At 38.8% G+C, this 22,162-nt stretch overlaps 1 protein-coding gene across 3 annotated transcripts in view; it reads right to left on the bottom strand.

Moving 5' to 3' along the window:
* LOC124805101 (probable cytochrome P450 6a13) overlaps nt 1–22,162 on the bottom strand; it is a 147,582-nt gene that overhangs the window by 83,430 nt on the left and 41,990 nt on the right. The window contains exon 1 of one of the 3 annotated variants that reach the window (XM_047265546.1): nt 18,467–18,536. The exons of the other annotated variants lie outside the window; for them this stretch is intronic. The gene's annotated coding sequence lies outside the window, so the exon portion shown is untranslated. Of the gene's footprint in view, nt 1–18,466; nt 18,537–22,162 lie in introns of those variants that run through there. 3 annotated transcript variants of the gene reach the window in all.

Genomic DNA, 22,162 nt, shown 5'->3' with positions numbered 1-22,162 from the left:
CGAAGCGTCAAGGCATCGCGCCACAGTTGCTCACGATTGGTTTGAAAACATTGTGGACAGTTCGAGTAAATAATTTGGCCACCCAGATGGCCCTGTATAAATCCCATCGAACATTTATGGAACGTAATCGAGAGGTCAGTTCGTATACAAAGTCCTGCACCAGCAACACTTTCGCAATTACGGAAGGCTATTAGAAGCAGCATGCCTCAGTATTTATGCAGGTGATTTCCAACTACTTGTGGAGTCCATGCCACTTCGAGCTGCTGCACTACACGGGGAAAAAGGAAGTCGGAGACGAAGTTAGAGGGTATCCCATGAGCGTTGTTACCTCAGTGCACAATTGCCGGCAATGGAGGATGAATCTTTGAGAATGTCTACCACTCGTGCTGCTGAAACGTCAGAAAAATTATCAAACAAATGCTGGCCAAAGATCTTAAGAGACGTTTCGTATGGGTTGTTACGTTATGCGCTTTTCGATATGGAGAAAATCCATGACCGTTCGATTGAACATTGAAGTTAATTTAAGAGATGCTGAAGAATATTTAAGGAGATGTAGGTCCATCTTTGTGATGTAATTTAATTGGGTGTTCCTTTCTGTAGTTAGCTAGAATCCTGTTTCTATTTGACTGTTATCCGGTCCATTGATATATGTGGTTAGCTAGAATCCTGTTTCTATTTGACTGTTACTCGGTCCATTGAAATATCGTAAGTGGTGTTTACAACTTCGCGATGAGTCGCGTTGTTATCCTGTTGTGTGACGTTCTCTTGTTCGGGCAGCAGGGTCGTCTCGTGTTGATCCGCCGCTCTGTTTACTTGTCTGCGAATGGCGGCCTGTCGGCATCGGAAATTTCCGTCCGCTCTAGGCTACTACAGTGCGTACGGCGGGGAAGAGCTCTGACAGTTGACGCGGTCTTGGCGCACGTGCTTTGCGCATGCACTACGGCCAATCAGAACGTGAGCTTTGTTTTACGTTACCGTGGCAATGCCCCAGTGTTGCCGCAGTGCTGGGCTACGCTGCTGGCTCGCTGCCCGTCCATGTCGAATACTGGCAACTGCGCTGCCAACTGTCAGAGCTCTTCTTTCGACATATGGAGTATAGTTTTTATGATTACAGTTACGCTCTCGTAAGTAACCAATCATTGTGGTGAATGGATTTCTGTAGTAGGAGCCGTGAATAGATGCTCGAGCAGGTTTGATTTACGGACACGTACCTTTTTAATGGTCACCAGCTCTGAAAATCATGGTGAGTATACCGGAGTCAGTCAAGTGCCCTGACTCCCTTTATGATTATATGCACTATATGCTTCTTAGCAGTTAACTGTGAGCACAGGAAGTGATGCCTCATGTACTCCTTAAGGAAATTTACTGTGAAGTTTCCATTTATGTATGGTTATATGACACCGAAAATTTGAGAGATTCCTGTGTGGTTGTTTGAGACTGATGTGCAAACGGTTCCAATATAATTTCCTTGCGAATGCAGTATATGTCAGATGAAGAGATGAGAAAATATTTGTTGATGTGACATTGAAAACAAAAGGCATTGCGAACTCCACTCATACACATAGCACCCCGGTGAGAAAAGTCATACAAGTCAAAAAACGGCAAATATTATACTGTCATAGAAAAATTCATTTGAAGCGTCCCATCGTGGAAGTAAAACATCACATCCCTATCTCGCAATTTTTCCACTTTCGGACAGTTGCGTCAGTTTTGTTGTAGGCTACTTCACGACCCGCCACAGCAAGAACAGTGTCATATCAAAGCTCCTACTGGCAGGCGTGAATGGGTCATTCAAGAAGTGCGGCACATTCTGAGCTGTGATACTTTTCACGTGTGAGGAAAGTTGAATGTAATTTTAAATATCATTGATTATTACAGTTTCTGTGTTTATAACGTGTCTGTGTCTAACATTACAATGTACTTCTGATGTGCATGCATGTCTCGTCAAAACAGACATTGTTTTGTCGATTACAGCAGTAGTATATATATTACGAAATTCGTGCTTTGTGGCGCTCAAGGAAAAAAAATAAAAATAAAATAAAAAGAAATTTCTGCTGCAAAGAAAGTTCATATAACTTCATATTGACTCCCTTTTCCATCGAAACGTATTCCTACATTATATAAGACCATTCATGATTTTATCTTTTCGTACATTGCAAAGAAAGTTCATATAACTTCATATTGACTCCCTTTTCCATCGAAACGTATTCCTACATTATATAAGACCATTCATGATTTTATCTTTTCGTGCATTGTGTTCCTTAAATTGCACTTAAAAATGTTCCTAAAGTATAGCAATTTTCATGAATTAAAATTTTGCACTTTGTATTTTATAATACAACAATTTCAACCTGTTTTTCACTTGTTATTTTAACATAAGTACTAAGTTTTCCTGATGAAGGATCGACTGTCGTATTATATTGCAGTAAGTAAAAAAAAAGTATTATTTGGGGTACAAAGTGGCAAAAGTATTACATGAGGGGTAATAACAAAAACAAATACATTTCTAGAAAATCAAGAAAAGCAACAGAACTCAAAGGATTAATTAATAATAGCATGATATCAGTTCATGTTCGACGAGTATAGACCTAAATGTCCATATTATTGGTGTGTAGACTATAATGGAATTTACAGCCAACATTATTTTCTTGAAATTTAAAGGATGGTCATAGTATTTCATTATAAGTTTTGTAGAATTCTGAAACGCGATTTTTCTCAAGTATTCCATTTTTGAGAAGTGGCACAGTGTTTGCAGGGGTGAGATATGGAAAAGTAAACAACGTTTCAATTAACTACGTTGACATTACCTTACATTGGTACGCTAATACTCATATAACATCCCTTTTGTAATGGAAATCGAACGAATAACTAAGCTTCCGCGCAGTATTGCGGAGAAGTGTGTGGGGAACAGTCGTTTTAGTGTTCACTACTGAACTGAAACTCTGCTATCCCTCACTGTATTGCAATCTTATCGTCTGACAGAATCACTCGTCGATCTCTGAAACTTCAGGCCTCAAATAACCATAATTCAAGGTAAAACTTCAGTTCAGATTTCTTTAAGATGTTGTCAACACACTGCTACTACTGTGTAATATTATTTTTTTTTCCTTTTTACGTTGCTGCGTTACAGTTTAACAATGAGTAAATGTTTGTCAGTTCATGTGTTGTTTAGTAGTGAGACATAACTACGGAACTGTTTACGTTTCATGCAGATCTTAACAAAACTTACAACCAAGGAAAAACTGCAGTGCGAGGGGGAGAGAGAGCGGTAAAATATCGGTCGTTGACGGACAGGGAGCGGAGGGTGAGACAGAGAATGCATGGTCTAATCATGGCCTCCACATTAGATTACGGGCCCTGGACCGTCGATCAGTTTCGCTTTCTTTCATTTTACAGTAGCTTGCTACATTATAATTGGATGGTTATTTCGTAGCAGTACCAATTTTAGAATGCAATTTAAACTGAAAATGCAGGGTATAATTATGGTAACCATTTTATAAGTCCAAACTAAGCTTTATTTATAAAGTAATTTTACTCAAAAATTATCACAGGAAGTATATTCCTTTAAGGTTAAAATAAAAACAGGTTCAAAAACTAAAATTATGATCTATGTCAGTAATAGGTGCTGCCTACAAAGTAAGACTGCTTAATAATAGTCTTCCCACCTTTCTTCTGACTAAAATGATCATTTACGTCAGAAAAAGTCTAGAGTCTTGGGCAGCACATTCTCAACATCTAAAAGCCTGAGATGACTTATGCCTATCGTGCACTTTGCCAGTTTTAAAAAAAATTCGCCATTTCACTAAAAGAGCTTTCAGCCGTAGAGTCTTACCGGAATCGTACATGAAAGCAAAACTGGGGGTTAAAAAAATCACAATTTTGTTCACAGCTTCAAAATCTTGTTGTCAAATCTGCCGTGACAAAATAAAAAACAGGATGGACAACAAAATATTTGAATTCATTTGATGCTTCTTGCTTTGAATCTGTCCTGGGTTTCCTTTTGATAATAAACTGTAGTCGGATGCCAACTGCTTCGGCAACTACTTCTGCTTAATTTAAAAAGATTTTTCATGAATCGCATAGGACTTGCATGTCATGTAGTAAGTTTTTAATTAGTTGCGTCTCTACGTTGAGGAGAATTCCTTTGTTCTTTATAATGATAATTAATAGAGGCCAAGACCTTGTGCTACTCGTAAAATGATGGTATCAAGGGGCCTTTGATAGATCCAAAGTACTACCTGAGCCCCAAATCAGTATTTATTGCCGAAGGGTTAATGTGGGTGCCTAAACCACCAGAAACAGATCTAAGACCTTGAGGATCGAAGGACAGTGCTTCAAAATTAGGCGCACAGCTGGTAATCTTTTATCCCAACGAATTTCAGAGAGGCTTTGCACAGACAAAGGAACACGCTGTTTCAACAATTCCTAACGATTGAGTCTGTTAGAGAGTTAAGAATAAAAGCTTTTAAGGTTTCCAAAAATATTCGTAACATCATAATTCAGTTTCGCGGGACTGACACCAACTCTGTGCAGAGAGACTGTTCCGCAGGAAGAAAAAATGGGAAATTTATTTCTTTGCTCCGTATTCTTGACTGAACGCCGCTAGTGTGAACCCGCATGTGAGCGATTGTCACAGCTTTGTGCATGACAATGTGCAAATGGCACTCCAAGGGTTTCTAACGTGGACAGTATTTAATCAGTTATGGCCTCTCCTGTTTTTCCACTTATGTTCATAGACTCAGTGAGTGTTTCACAAACTTCGAATGAATTTTTTCTGCATTTTGAAATACGTAGCGCATAATGAGTACACTCTGGTCGTAGTGGGAAATGTCAGGAGTTGTATCAACAATGTTTTCCAACAGTTTTTCACCACATACAGAAATAAATTCATACTACGAGTACCATATAGGTAGTGAGCTTAATCTATCATACTTTTGTTTATCAGTTGCTTTTTTTTTAACTTGGGCCAGATGTTCACGAGTTACTTCGTCATACTTCCAATATTCCAGCCTAGATTTAGCTCGCTGGTGTGACACATTCAAAGAAATAAACTGGTGATCTCCGTCTAGTATTTTGCAGGTTAATATGATTCTGCATGCACAGAAAGAACGAGACTGTACAAAGTAAAGTTTCGTGTCGCGAAAACGTATTTGTTAAGTGCTGGATTAAACGATCAAAGACAGTGGTTGCTTCTAGCCAGCTTGTATCCAGTGGAAACAGAAATACTAGTATTTCAGTCGCCAAACTAATTATAATCACGAGGAATTTAACGGTTATAATGGAATATTTATGGGCACGGTACACCGTCGCTACCACCATCTAGCCGCAGACATATTAAGCCTGGTTTATGCTGGAGCGAACCCAAGCGAATGACAATTATCGCTGGGGACTGTCAAAGGAAGATCACGTCCTCTCCGCTTAGGCGATAGCGGTACAAATGCTTTTGGATACTGTGTTGTCTGTTTTTGTTGCTTGACAGAAACAGAGTGACTGATGGAGTGGTTGGAAGTGAATTTGATTGCTGATAGAGGAGTGCAGATATCATGGCTGCTTCTGGGATTCAAGAGATCCCCAGCAGAAATGCAGAAGGAAAAAGGATATGATTAGCAAGTAGTTTCCGAAACCTTCACAATCCCTTGATACACGAATAAAACGATAAATTTGTTAGATACTTGTATCAGTAGAAGTTTTCTATTTCCTTTAATTAAGAAGGAAAAGCCCAATAAATATCCTTAAAAGTAAATATGTAGTGTATCTACTATGTTGCATTATCTTTCTCATGTGTGCTTTAATAAAATCAAAGAAGTGCTTGACATATGTCACTGGAGACATAAGATACTGTCTTAGATATAGGGGCTACCGAAATATTGTCCCCAGAGTGTATCTGGTAACCTCTTTTCAAGTAATTCTGCGATCGATAAATAACTTTCGGCTTTTAAATTTCCTCTTGGGGTGTAACGAGACGCTAGCAAAAAGTGTCAAGCGATATATGTGCAAAGATTTGGAATAACTCTAAAGAAAAGTGAAGCTGCAATTCAGTGTTAGGTGCACTTATGATTGCCATCCACCCAAATGTATCGGAGCCATCAACATTATAGACCTTCTTGTCCTGGCGTTCCGACAATACCTATTTTTGTCCCGATTTTGCAAAGTACGTTTACGAGCTTGGCTCAAATACTGAGGTAATGCCATCTGTTAGCGCAAAATGTAAATGCAGCCTCCGTTAGTTTTATTTATCTCAACAAATTTATGTTGACAAGATCGTCTCACAGATGGCGTTGCAGATTGCGACCCTGTATCGACGATACAAGCACCTTCTAGATCTAGAGCCGTCATTCGAGAAAATACCAGGCTTCTCCAGTAGTACAGGGCTCGAATTATTTAAGCAGCTCCATCTGAATAGCGATCTGATAAGACGATTATTTCTAAACGTAATACGAACAATGAGTGCAAGTTAGTAATAGTCTGAAGTGTGTATTGCGGACATGTAGGGCCAGAAGTGTATGACACGTATTTGGGTGACAAGCGTTACTAAATGGTACAAATGGCTCTGAGCACTATGGGACTTAACTTCTGAGGTCATCAGTCTCCTAGAACTTAGAACTACTTAAACCTAACTGACCTAAGGACATCACACACATCGATGCCCGAGGCAGGATTCGAACCTGCGAGTGTAGCTGTCGCGCGGTTCCGGACTGAAGCGTCTAGAACCGCTCGGTCACTCCGGCCGGCCCTGGAGAACTGTTGGCAAACATTTTAATTCAGGTTATAATACAAATGCGGAAAGAAGATTGTAAAATTGTAGAGTTTACATGTGATGTCAGCCAAGCCGGAAACATTTGCAAATATCAGGAAAGAAGCAAAATACTAAATGCCGTTTTCAAAATCCTATTATGAAAAAAGAACAGTTTGCGCTTTTTCGGAGGCAGTACATATTTGAATAAATGCATACATATCCACTTTCATGATAAACGTGATGTTCTGCTGGTACTGTCATCATCAAGTATGGATCTTATGAACGTCGTTGTGACGTTGACAATTCACTAGAGCTTGCTGGTGTAAAGGCATGTAGCAAATTAACATATGCACACAGTACACGCAACCTTCTTTCAGTGAAATAATGCTCGCCTTGCTTTTCAGTGGTTTAGTACCAGCATGCAAAAAGCCGTAAATTTCTAAGAGAAACTGGCATCAAGGGATTTGAAGATAGTGAGCCAACTGAAAAATTTACTCAGTATATAAACGATGTTTTCGAAGCTCTGAATACGAAAACACCATCATCTGTTATGAGGAAAGACTCAGATCGCCATAAAATTCTGCAGCATATTTCACATATTCTGACAAATCCAGACAATACTTTTGTGTCAAACAGAACATTGGAATCGCTCAGCGTAACGATACAGAGCACATTAGAAACAAGTGAATACTTCTGGAATAAAGGGTTCAAATACGAGTATGTACTGACTACCAAGCTCAATCAGGATCCACTAGAGCGACATTTTGGTATTATTAGATCACTGGTATTGTTAGATCACTGACCAGAAGGTGATCATAGTGATGACCATTGATATCAGTCTAATGCTCCAATCTTCTTATCATGGATTGACTGGTATTCCTTATCACATTGGCACTTATCGAAGCACATGCTATGACAATTCTTTCTCGCATATCTTCAGGTGTAGCTGGTACGTCTTTATAAACAATGTCTTTTACGAATGCCCACAAGAAAAAATCCAGAGGCGTGAAGTCTAGCGAAAGAGCCGGCCACGACACATCTCATCCTCGTCCAATCCAACGATTTGGGAATTGTCTCTGAAACTCATTTCTAGCCGTCAGCGCATAATGTGCCGGACCCATCGTGTTGATACCACATTCTGTTCCTTGTTCCTAAAGGTATTTCTTCCAATAACAGAACTAATGCTTCTTGCAGGAATGTGGAGTAATTCCTACCATTAAGATTTCCTTCGATGAAACAGAGGCCTATAATTCTGTCCTCCAGAATCCCACACCATACATTCACCGACCACGGTTTTTGGTGTGCAACTTGCTTTAGCTAACATGGATTTTCAGTTGACCATTAATGCATGTTATGCAAATTAACATTTCCATTTTTCGTTAATGTAGCCTCGTCAGCAAATAAAATCAAATTAATAAATGTGTCATCCCTCTGAATCTGAATTTGAGCCCATCGGCAGAATTCAATACGACGCATACAATCCGTACCAGTTAATTCTTGTTGCAGACTGTCATGGTAAGGATGATATTTATGGGGATGTGGAACACAAACAACACTACTCTGGTTCATGCCAGATACCCTTGCGATTTGACGCACGCGAAGACCTCGAACCACAGTGGCAATAGTACCAATTTCCGTTTCCTCGTTAGTTAACTTTCCTTTGCCGGATACGTATGTTTCCGATGTGTTAAAAGTCCAGCTGTTTTCAATTTATCATACACATATCTAAATGTATAGCGTGTAGGGTGTGTACGTTGAGGATATCTTTCAGCGTATAAATCTATAGCTCTCACTGAATTTCGTTGGCATTCTCCGTAAATGGGAATCATATCGACTTGTTCTTCGAAGGAATACATCATTCAAATTCGCTTAGTTCCATGATACTGGTCTTACCGTTCCTACTAGTGGTGTATTGCGAAACCGTCTAATGGTCTTTACATATCAATGGCACGTAGAAGGATACGCTGTATTCGGCGAATATTTACTAAAAAAAATTGCACGATATACGAGAGAGAATTGTCAGAGCATGTGCTTCAATAAGTGCCGAGGTGATAAGAAATACCACTCATCCTGACAAAGAAGACTAAGAAGGAATACATTGACATCAAAGAAGTCTGTACTAGGAAGTATAGAACAAAAACTGATTTCCGTAAACGCCAGTGGTAATCATTCTGAGAGTAAAGCCAATGAGCCCAACAACAGCGTTCTTGATAACGCAAACAATGTGTTGCACACAACATAGCAAGTTATATTGTCCACCAGGCCTCAAAAATCATTAAATGTTGTGCCTGCTTAGATTCACTAAGGAATTCGTCAGTGGAAAATCGTCCTTTTCCAGTTATCACTAACTTGAAGGACTATGGTTCTCAGCAAGAACAAAGTTATTTATGTTATCATTCAGAAGCACTATTAAATGCCTTGCTACAGACGGAAGAAACCTTAAGTATTAATCTTTCTTCTCCATTTGCTTTCTGAGTGACTTGTTCTGTGAATGTTTGGAAGGCATCGAAAAAATAAAAATGAAGACTTCAGGCTTAGCTTGTATCGCAGAACTTGCCATGAATACTGTATCAAAACTAATTTTTTACTACATTAGATGTTGATTGTGTTTCAAAATGAAGGAACTCAGGAATGAACTTAACTCGACAAAAATGAGTAAATCAACAAAGAAATCTTCCAAACCGTGCAGCAGTTAAAAGATGAGAAGATACGTAGAAAATGTTTTCAATTTTTTATTCTAGTGTGTAGTAATTTTTATTCACTATCTAGTTTTGCTCTGTGGACTAGACCTATGAGAATTTTTTTTTCTCTTCAGCTGTAGGCACACTCCATTACGGTCACTTTTTGGCAAGCAGCGTTAATTGTAATAGTACTCTTGTGCCTTGTTTGATATAGGTGCTGATTGTTGACTACTGGCCAAGAAAATCTAAACCCTGACTGAAAGTATGGAAAGAAATGGTTGAAAACACAACATGTGGAGAGGATTAAAGATTTACAATGTTCTGCAATACATACTACAGAACTGAAAGCTTTTCACAACAGATGACATACACTATCATAACTCGAGTTTATTCACAGCGTTACTAAAAGTGAGTTGTTAATGTGTTACATTTTTTTAGCAGATTTCACGATGGTTCCCTAGTTGGCCAGCTGTAGAAAATTTGAAGTGACGTAGTAACAATAAATATTAGTGTTGCCGTGTAGCATTCAATGGTTTCTTTTTTTAGTTTTCATGCTACTTTAATACAATGAAAATCAAAAAATTAATTACTGTGTGTGAAGTCATGCATTTTATGCACTGCCGTGTTCTGCTCTTTTCACGCCCGAACAATTAAAAAATCAATTATAATTGTTGAATCAGAGCTTAAATAGTTTAGTTTAAATATTTTTCCCATAGCATGTATGAGAATATTGACTTTATAATACGTAAGATAGAGGTACGAACACGAAAGCGTAATTCGGTTGCATGGGAGAGTAAAGCTTAAATCGGAGCTAGCGTCGCCAAGCTTCGAAACGGGTGTATTCGACAAGTGATCACACTTTCTACCTTCCATAGGCTGTGGCCTCAGTTTAAGTACAAGCTGACTTGCACAGAGTTTTATAATTACGTAAAAGGAAAAAAACGACTTGCTGAGTAAGTGAAATATTCCGAAAAATACGGTGTACCAACTACCTCTGCCGCAACCGTTCCTTGTAACTGTGCTTTAAATAAAATGTAATTATTTTAAATAATTTTTTTTTACTTCATTTCTACACCCCCATGTCAGAGTGTCCCGACGAGGACCCAGGTAAGTACGGCAACTAGCGTTGCGAGATTTTTTTTTTACCCTGTTAGGGACAAATTTTCGGTTGGGCAAAGACACGGGAATTCATTTTTTTACTCGTGACAAATGAAATACAAAATTACTTTTTTGTGATTTATTGGTCTTCGTTATATTTGTTTGATTTTATATATATAAAAAATGAAAGCAGTTATAATGTTAGTTGAAAATGGTAATTAATTCACTTTTTTATAAAATTCTGGGTATATTTATATCGTACATCAGTCCATTTTAATGCCATCTGTGAAACAACAACTTTCTATGAAGCTGTCGGAACTAGGATTAATAAAGGTGAACGGTAAGACTTGAACAATGTTATGGATTTCATACTTAGAAAATCATTGCATGATTTTCTTCCATTCATCAATTGCTCTCCTATTTTTGTCATTAAAGGACTGTGACATGCCCAGGCTCCTTTTAACCCTCCGACAGTCGCGCATGTATCTGTGAGATACATGACCTACTTTTTCTCTAATATTGCCGCAATGAACAGTGGTAACGGTTTGCTGGCCCACGACATCTTGTGTCATACCTTTCTTATTGCTTCACAGGAATTTCAGTCTTATCCCGATACTGACAAGGTCATAAATGAGTCAGGTGTGGGAACGTGTACTGCCTGTATCTCTCAGATACAGCGCGCCTACTCGGGTAACGCTTTGTCGCCGCTAATGACTGCAGCTGTTGCATTGTTTGCAGCGTAAGCAAGACGGCAGGTGCGTTGTTGTCTTCTAAATGAAGCAACGTTTCATTGTAGCTACGTGTACTCTCTTTCAAAATGAGTAAACGATATGATCTAGAAAATCCTAAGGATTTGGAAGAAGTACATCGCCTTCTTCTCGACGACGAGGTATCCATTGAAGATGAAGATGATCTTGCAGAAACTGATTCAGAAACCGAAGATATACTCGAAACACGATCTGTAGACTCAGACACAGATCATGAGTTTGATGACGAGGAAAATAATGAAGCGCAGGAAACTGATGAACATTAGTATTCTGGTGAGTAGAAAAGACAATAAATATGCTTTCAGATGGAATAATAACAATATCTAATAATGGTGTAATGTACTTATTTTTTATTTTAGGTAAGGATGGAACTAAATGGAGGAAAGTGCCTTGGAAAGCAACACAGACACGGCCTCGTAATATACTAACCAAACTGCCCGGGGAAGTTGGAGACGCAAAGAAAATGGTAACTGAAATTGACTGCTGGAGCCTATTCATCAGTAATGATATCCTAGATCTAATTGTGGTCAACACTAACAGGCGTATAGCTGATCTAAAAGGAAACTGTGCTCGCGAGAGTGACTGCAAGGACACAGACGCAATCGAAATAAAAGCCTTTCTTGGCTTGTTATACCTTGCTGGTGTGTTCCGTGGTGGGCGACAGAATGTTCACGACTTCTGGACAGCAGATGACCTTGATCTGAATATTTTTAGAATGACCATGTCCGAAAAACGTTTCCTGTTCCTAATAAAATGTGTTCGTTTTGATGATGGAGCCACAAGACAAGAATGGCGCAAGACAGACAAATCAGCAGCCGTGAGGGAAATGTTCACCATGTGTTTGAATAACTGCAAGACACATTACTCCCTCGGTCAGAACGCCACACTTGATGAGCAGCTACCAGCATTTCGAGGCCGGTGTGGATTTCGCCAGTTCATACCATCCAAACCATCTAAATATGGCATCAAAATTTTCTGCCTATGTGATGCCAAGCTTTATTATACTTACAACATGGAAATATATTGTGGATTACAACCAGAAGGACCCTTTCAGATTAACAACTCCGCCAAAGAAGTAGTTCTGAGACTTGCCGAACCAATATATGGGACGGGTAGAAACATTACAGCAGATAACTGGTTCACTACTTTGGAGTTAGTAAGAGAACTGCATAAAAGGAGACTGTCGTTTGTAGGCACAATTAGAAAAAACAAGAAGGAACTGCCATCGAATTTCGTAGCACCAAAAAGTAGACAGCAATATGATAGCATATTTGGCTACAGCAAGAATGAAACCCTTGTGTCGTATGTCCCGAACAAAGGGAAAACTGTAGTCCTCCTTTCGAGTATGCACGTATCGTCAAGTGAGGTTTCGGAAGGTTTAGAGAAAAAACCAGCAATTATTCTACACTATAATGACACCAAATCTGGAGTTGATGTAGTTGACAAACTCTGTGCAACCTACAATGTAGCTAGGTCAACAAGAATATGGTCTATGGTGATTTTTTTCCACCTGTTGAACATTGCAGGCATCAACTCAAGAGTAATTTTCTTGGGCAACAAGAATAAATACTCAAATCGGCGCGAGTACCTCAAAACTTTGGCTCTGACTCTACTGTAAGATCATCTAAAAAGAAGAGCTCTAATTATGACTCTACCTGATGCTATAAAGTCAATGCTAGTAAAGTACAAAACTAAAGGAAAAGAGAAAGAAAACGCTGAACAATCCTTGGAATCAGAAAATAGGAAAAGAAAAAGGTATCAGCCATATTCCAGGGAGACAAAAAAGACTTGTCTCAGCAAGTATACATGTGAAAAATGCGGTACACATCTTTGTTTGCAAAAGCACGCAAAAATCATTTGTGAACAATATCTTTCTGTAGAGGGCAATCAGTAAAAAGAGACATGCTTTGATTAGTTCAATAATTTATTTGTATCTATAATAAAATCAATTTTTAAAAGAATTGCATGTACTTTTCCATTACAAAATGTCAAATATTTCTGTTAATTTGAAAGTGTAATGAGCCTGATGTTCACTTCTGTATTTGTAAAATCTGTAACAACCAAAGGTAACTCCAATTTAAAACAAAAACAAAAGAAAAAGAACCTGTAAACAAACAAAAAAACCACAAAAATCGTCGCATGTATCCACGAGATACATCGCGACTGAAACTTCCTGGCAGATTAAAACCGTGTGCCCGACCGAGACTCGAACTCGGCACCTTTGCCTTTCGCGAGCAAGTGCTCTACCATCTTTTTTTTATTATTATTATTAGTCATAACATTCCACAGTAGTACATAATTTTCAACTGACATTTAAAAGTAATAAAACAAACTAAAATTAATTACAGGTTCCTTGGCATTTTAGAAAAAAATCCAAGTCTAAACCAGATAGTGATGTTCGTCACTTGATAGTATTTGTTTTTCAAAGATCAAATTGTCTCTCGTTTCTTCATGTTCTGAACCGCATCATCGAAAATGGAGTTCACATGACTGTTCCTCTGAGGAAGTTGGCGTATGTATCATAATAAGCTACCGAAGAACGACTCACGCCTGGTCCTCACAGCTTTACTTTTGCCAGTACCTCGTCTCCTACCTTCCAAACTTTACAGAAGCTCTCCTGCGAACCTTGCAGAACTAGCACTCCTGAAAGAAAGGATACGGCGGAGACATGGCCTAGCCACAGCCTGGGGCATGTTTCCAGAATGAGATTTTAACTCTCCTTTCAGGAGTGCTAGTTTTGCAAGGTTCACAGGAGAGCTTCTGTAAAGTTTGGAAGGTAGGAGACGAGGTACTGGCAGAAGTAAAGCTGTGAGGAGCGGGCGTGAGTCGTGCTTCGGTAGCTGAGATGGTAGAGCACTTGCCCGCGAAAAGCAAAGGTCCCGAGTTCGAATCTCGGTCGGGCACACAGTTTTAATCTGCCAGGAAGTTTCATATCAGCGTACACTCCGCTGCAGAGTGAATATTTCATTCTGGATGCATCGCGACTAGTGGCGTCATGAAAGTTGACGAACCTGCTGGAGGGTTAATTATTCGAAATTCTTCGTAATAAATTTACTGGTTATTTTAAGTTTAAAACAGAATCTTCCAAAAGATGTTAGTTTTTGAGAAATCATATCGTGGTAACAAATATCCTATAAAACTGGTGTAGAACTGTAGAAAATCGTTCCAAAATAGTCTTTTGCGTTAGTGCTTAATTCAGAAAATGTTGTATTACGTCCGAGAAAGTTGTTTTTTATTCTTTGCTCAATCTTTTCGTGAATCCTGGAGATTGCAGCATGTGTCTCAACAAATGATAGAGAGTCTGATTCAATCTCCTTCATTGTTCTTTCTACCGAAAACGTTACGTTATGCAGAGACGACAAATACTCCAAAGTTTTTGGTTTTCTCTTTTAATTCACATGTGATTATCTTTTCTAACAGACACCATTGCGGAATTCTACAAAATGAGAATTTAGTGCAAGCCATATTTTTAATACTTTTTCGGCAAAAGGACCAAGAGATAAAAATCTCGTAGCAGCAAGTTTTATTATTTCTTTCCATTGCACTCATCTCTTCAAATTGGAGCTGCAGGTCCGCTCTTTGTTTCGCAGATCTACTGAAGTGACTGCATATTTTCAACATTAAACTTTCTGCATTCACTTCCAGTTTGTAAGTGCTGCATTTTGTAGCATTGTGGAGAGTATTGGTGGGGCAATCAGCTCTGACAGTTTTGCCATTTTCGGTTAACAAGTGTATAAACTGAATGGTTGCTGCCTAAGTTTACTTTAGTGTTGTCTGTGGTGAATGTCGAAAGTTTATTTAAAGACAATCCATTCTTCTCCAGTGTGTCTACTAATAACTTCGAAACTTGATATGCGCATTCATCGTCACATTCTACAAATTGCAGTAGGCGGTTTACAACCACAGTGTCATAAAAAAAGAATCGTAAGCAAACAAACATTTTTCTACTTTATTATTTGCATCTTTCGGTAGAGAGAAGTACAGATTTTTTTTCATGGATGGTCTTTAAAATATTTTTAACATATTCTTTGGCCAATATTTCGCATGCAATAGCTTCCGCTTTTGTTCTTTCGCAGCTAAAACTTTGACTGATTTTTAAATCACTGCAGATATATGGTACTAATTTGTGTGAACAATCTTTGCTATTGTAACTTAGAGAACGCTTTACCGTGAGATAAACAGATGTGAATTCTCCAGCTGTAATCTTGCCCGTCTCCGAGGAAGATAAATGATTCAGGCTTCGAGAAATATTTGAATAAGGTACTTTGGTGCTCTATTGCTAAGAACAGTCATGTGAGATTTAGCAGATGCATGTTGTTTTACGTCAGCAACGCCTCCAGGGCACACGAGAGATCTTTATTCCGCACACGACAATACGCCTTGTACGAGTTTTCTTTTACTTGTCTTAACCAGGAATAACTATTTTCCCAGTTCGGATTATACTCAGTAAGCCTTTTGGCTTTCTTAGAAGGCATTCCACTACTTCTAGACGAATTATCTGTGTCACTGTCACTTAAACCACTCATTTTGTCTACAGTTTTAGAAATAATTCACGAGCATAAAACGTTCAACACTCAACTGTTCTCGCAAAACAATGAAGGAAGTTTTTAACTAGAATGAAAATCAAGAATGGAATTATATAAGTCTTTCCAGTTTGTTAACACGCGTTGACGTAGCATTAAAACGAGTTAGAGAACTAACGAAAATGTTAAACACAAAACTGTTGTAAGAAAGTGAAATGGACAATAAACAGATAGAAGAATGTAAAACAGGCAGAGGCGAACAGAGACGCTCGGTGCCGTGGGAGAGGTTGGTAATCGGATTATCGGTCTCGCCCGACACTATGTTCATGCAGTACGTGCATAGATAATAGTTACTTGCCAGCTGTAGCGCGTAAGGTTTCCAATAGTAATCGAACAAGGTTAAAATATAAGACAGAGACTGTCCGGGCGGGGCATATAAAATTATGCCGGAAATGGGGAAATATAGAGATGCGCTACAGAGGCTTATTACTCGATGCATTTCACGCTTACCTACAAAATCCACCACATACACCATTTTCCTTCACCATTTTGCGTACTTATTAATAAACAGTGTACTCGCCATGCAAAAGAATCCTCTCTGAATATCAGAGTTGAATCCTGTAACGCTTATTATCAACAAAAAACAATACCGCAGCGTTATCTCGTGTTCTCTTCTGCTTTTTCTAGTATAAACGCTTGTTACACAGACACAAGCGATCGATAGTGATCATCACGGAGGCGAAAATATGAATACTGACGAAATGTCTGCGAATGCTCGTTCGGCAGTGTTAGCTTCCATTCGTTACTGTGTAAACTAAACTTTAAAAGACATCAGTCAACGCGCACAAGCTAAGCAACTTTAAAACCTTCCAACTGTCAAAAAGCTTTCCCTCAGCAGAATTTACGAAAAGTTTCATTATAGTTTTTGAATGTAATTCCGTTTTTAAAGACTACAACGCATCTTTATTTTGTAATATGCTTTTTTTATGGTTCAAATGGTTCTGAGCACTATGAGACTTAACATCTGAGGTCATCAGTCCCCTAGAACTTAGAACTACTTTAACCTAAGGACATCACATACATCCACGCCCGAGGCAGGATTCGAACCTGCGACCCTAGCGGTCGCGCGGTTCCAGACTGAAGCGCCTAGAACCGCTCAGCCACACCGGCCAGCGTAATATGCTTGCTTTAACAATAACTAAGTTGAATGTTTGCGTACTGATTGTCGTTCTCAGTATTACATATCTTGGAATTCTCGTTCCAGCCATTTTACATAATTTTATTTCTAAATATATAGATTCTAAACGATTTACTATTTTGTTTCTAAAGTGATATGTTATACTGTGTGAACTTTTCCACTGATTTGGATGTACAGATGTCACACATTTTCGAGTTATTAATAGCTGCACGCAAATTTTTAACTTGATATTTTTTACTCTCGTTTCTTCATTTTATTTGTTTTTCCATGCTTTTTGGATGTGCTCTTACTTATGTGTATGTTAGTTGTGTTGTTAGTGACTTTGTTGCAATTTATGACTTACGCGCGAGATTTTGCGTCCGCCATTACATTTCGGCACTGATGAATCAGTATACAGCAGGTTATTTCTTAATGGTGGAATGTTCAGAAAGCATGGATAGATAGCTGGCCGGGGTGGCCGAACGGTTCTAGGCGCTACAGTCTGGAACCGCGCGATCGCTACGGTCGCAGGTTCGAATCCTGCCTTGGGCATGGATGTGTGTGATGTCCTTAGGTTAGTTACGTTTAAGTAGTTCTAAGTTCTAGGGGACTGATGACCTTAGAAGTTAAGTCCCATAGTGCTCAGAGCCGTTTGAACCATTTGAACCATGGGTAGATAGAATGTGACAGACTTTCTGAAACCTGTCGTACTGCAGCTTCCAAAAACTTCGATAAACTCACTTGCTCATTCGGATATTTCTGTATGTAATTACGGCTTATGTGCGTTTGTGCAGCGGAAGTGCAGTATGTTGTTTTCGACAACATAATTTTTTAGGGTTCCGTATCTCAATCGATAAAATCAGAACCCTTATAGGATCACTTTGTTGTTCGGCTGTTTCTCTGTCTGTCAAGATTCGTTTTTCTCATGAACGGTTAGAGGTATCAAATTGAAATTTATGTCAAATACTAAGGGCTACGGTATACTGGCGGAGTAAAAAAATTAAGCTTCTACATCAATGCAAATCAAAAGACACAGCCATTTACATCACATATTATGGTGCTCGCAAAGTCACTTTTCAAAACCCATAGATGGACAATCTGTACACGTAATTAAGTTTGTACGGAATCTTCAGAACCCGAGTCCTACTCGAACTTGTCCGGTTTTCTTAGGGGTGGTCGCTTCTTAATAGTGAACACAACTGTGGCACAGAGACAGGTTTTCCCACCTCTCAACTGATTCTTACATTATTATTATTATTATTAGTATTATTATGTTACTATTATTATTATTATATTATAATATTACATTATTATGAGCTTTGCGTGATTATTTTATTTCGCTTATGTAATCTCGATAGAAATCTAATACATTCATTGCCTATCTTATTACAGCGACCGGATTTAATGTAAGTATCGATTGTCACGAAAACTAGGTTATCCCCATTTCATCGCAGCGTCCTTATTGGCTTATCTGCCGTACTCACAGTTAATCGCTAAGCTGTGTTGTGCAGGTTATTGTGTTGTTATTGCAACTGCTCCGTACTCCAAGGCAGCCAAAGACCGACTGACTTAATGTCCTACCTGAGGGCACCTGCAGGTCTGGGTCAATCTTTTACTGCTACTGATATTTCCTCCTGTTACTTCCAAATGCCAGAGGCATGAAACGTTTGCATCAGTCCTGGAGGTGTGTTCACTTTACGAGAGTACCAACTGTGCCATTTTGACAAATTGCAAATGGTCCATTTCATTAACACCTGTGGTTTGCTGAAGCTCCACCACGTCGCATCAGTTTTCCCATCCCAGTCATCATAGCGAAAGAAATTTTGACAGCCGCTGCTTGCGCGATCTGCTCGTCCAATATTTTCAAGTTAAGCTTCCTAACGAGAGCCAGTCCCATTTCTAATGGCGATTTAGGCTTGCAAAATCCTCTAGCGCATTTCAACATTATTTACACCAGCACTATTTTCAATTTCTTATCAGCTAGTGGTAATTCTGTAACTAAAACCTTGTTCAATGCCTCTAGGCCAGACGACATGTCTGCGACAGTATTCACACCTGTAACAGAATCAATGCTCGCTACGTGGAATCGTGTTCATTATGACCAGTTACATGAGGGAGGAATCGTTTCACGATTCCACTGCTTTTTTATACCAACAAGCATTTCAGCACACACCGTTACACCAACTTTACGGAAATTACCCAGCGATAGACTGGAGCACGCTTTGGCGAAGTGTTGATCAAAAACTCCTCTATTCAGATGTCAAATACGCTTGGTTGGGTGTAATGTATGGGAAGGTTCAAGTTAGAGATAAATTACACATCAGTCTAACACCGCCCTCTCTGCAGAAAGTATATTACAGGATACCCTCTTACGTAGACTCATTTGTTCAGATCAAAATGCAGCTTTGTCGTGGACAACGAAGAAATTACCTTTAATTACCAGAACGAGTTCTACCACCATAAAATTCAACCTCATTTGCTAGTCGGATTTGCATGTGCTCTAGGGGACCGAAAACAGGTCGTATACTTGGTACGTGGCTGATTTCACTCACTACTCGCTAATCTAAGCCACTCTGATCTGCAACAGCGACAGTAGAGTGACAAAATTGTGGCGAAAAAACACGTTGAGGAGTTCCAAAAGAGTCTGATCGTCTCTCTTGGTTTGCACTGAAGAGGAATAGAAGATGAAATTCAACGAGGACCCGACTACTCTCTTGGGGTGCTAATGGTCTAATCCCGAAGTAGGGAACTTTTTCCATTTTAAGAACAAAGAAATTTAATTTTAAGAATCATGATTCACAAATAAAAATAAAAGAAGGAAAACAGGAGAAAAAACATTGTAGACTATAGTGAGAGAAGCTAATCATAGAAGGCATTTTTGGATAGGTTTAAGATAAGCTGGAAAGGGAGATAGGAGGTTCCAAAAAATATACTAGCCTACTGGGTACTACAACTAGTTACGAACAGTAGAAAATCTGGGTTTCGTTTCAGGTACTGCACAAATTTTTAGTAGTCACCACATCTTCCTACTAGTGAAACCAACGAAAAATGCGGTGTAAACCGCATCGGACAACAAAATCAACGACGTGAAAAAGCGTATCGTTAATAACGCCTCAGCAGCTGTTAGACAGTGCGCAGATATCACCGAATGATTCGTCGGCCCACAATGAGGCTTTGGGGTTCATGCCTTACTGCTCATGGCGGTTACTCTGAGGCTCTCTTCAGGCGCCCACAGCCCGACCTGTAACCTGGAAGCATAGAACGCAGCAAGAACGTATTGTTGAGCATATGTCTTGAGTAACATTAGATCTTGTTTTGATCCTAGAATGTTGCTACCACAATAGAACGTGTATTACAAATGTGCAGGAATACTCTGTATCATAAAACGCGTAAATGTTAATGGAATAATTTTGTTGTCACTTTAAGCTAAAACACCAGCCTTACAGCATCTAGCTTCACAATTGTTAACACGAATATCTGTCGTAGTACAATCATCGCCGATTAAAATCGATGAAGGTGAAAAAACATGGAAGGTACAATTTGCAATAGTCAATTATTAATAAATGATGGATGTCCTGCTTAACTCATGAGAGATAGCATAATTATTAAATTCGATATCCAGAAAAATGCCTGAACAAGAATAGAAGCTGGGTGTATCAGGATGAAATATTCTGAAAGGAAACCAACATTTGACCATGTCCTAAGGAAACCTACTACGACTAGGAGAACATCCATCTACAGGCTTTGCGATATGCACTGAAATTGACGGTGAAATTTTTGAACTTGAAAAGTAAACTTATAATCACAGTAAGTAACGACCTACAATAACATATTGTATACAAACATGTTCAGATACATGGTTTTAAAACAAACGGCTAATAACGCAGAAACAGAGCGCAGTCAATAGTTCGTTACAATTCCTTTTTCAAATCGGCATCCTGTCCAGTTTCTTTCTTAGGAACTCGTAATAGTTATTCTCTTTGCACGACATTCATTTTCTACATATCTGAATTATGAGAAGCTGAAGTATATTTGTGAGTTTCTATAAACATGCGTGAAGCAAGTCAAGTGAGTACGCCGCATAGTGCAATACTAATGCACAGAATTCATTACTTAAATATGCGTTTTTCACATTTGGTAATTTTGTAATCCAACAACATATTTAACGTGAGTGGAACTTAAACAGGTTTCCTAATAAATGCTCTACTAACATCGTTTTTTTTCACCTCTACAACACGTTTCCCATCCAAAAAATAATGCTTCCATTTTGGGAACATTATATCATCACTGAAGAATATCCAGCATGATTAAATTTTATTTCATACTGAGGCATGATCAGTTTCAAAATAACTTCATTTACATGCGGCAGCCACATGTACGAATGCGTGTATGTACATTGCGAAAAAGTGTACACTTCTGTTTACACAATATACTGACACGAATTCTTTACAGAAAAGCTGAAAGATGTAGAAGCCGTTCTGGGGGAAGATATTAGAAAAAGAAAGACAAACCTGTCTTTACAGTAGAGTAGCAAATTTACGAAACACTTTTAACAATGTTGACTGGAACATACACTACAAAATTCTTGAGGTAGCAGCGACAAAATACAGGGAGGACAGGTTCTCAACAAATCTTGTAGAAACCGGAGCAGCAAGAGTCGACGGACATGATGGGGTGACAGTAGTCGAGAAGTGACTGAGACAGAGTTACCGCTAATCTCCGATTCAATTATACCTGTCTGTTGAGCAAGCAGTAATGGAAACTATGGGAAAATTTACAAAGGGTGTTAAATTTCAGGAAGAAGAAAAAATAAACTTGGAGGTTTGCCCATGGTATTGCAGTTCTGTAGGAGACTGCAAAGAACTTGACAGATCAGTTGAACGGCAGATTTAGACTCCCGGAAAAAGACTGTAAAATTATGAAAGTAAAAGAAGGTTATGGAATGCGGTCGAATTAAATTAGCCGATGGTGAGGGAATTAGGAAATGAGATATAAAAAGTAGTTGATTTCTTTTGCTGTCTGGGCAGCAAAATAAATATCACCGAAGAATAGATAATATAAAAAGCTGACTGGTAAAAGCAAGAAAAGAATAGAAGGTTTTGAAATATAGTGGGACAGACGGATGCTCAAGAGTATATAAATACACTCCTGGAAATGGAAAAAAGAACACATTGACACCG

This window comes from Schistocerca piceifrons, chromosome 7 (assembly GCF_021461385.2).
Source record: "Schistocerca piceifrons isolate TAMUIC-IGC-003096 chromosome 7, iqSchPice1.1, whole genome shotgun sequence".
NCBI lineage: Eukaryota > Metazoa > Arthropoda > Insecta > Orthoptera > Acrididae > Schistocerca > Schistocerca piceifrons.
The sequence above is the reverse complement of the archived record's forward strand: the minus strand, read 5'-3'. Positions and strand labels throughout refer to the sequence as shown.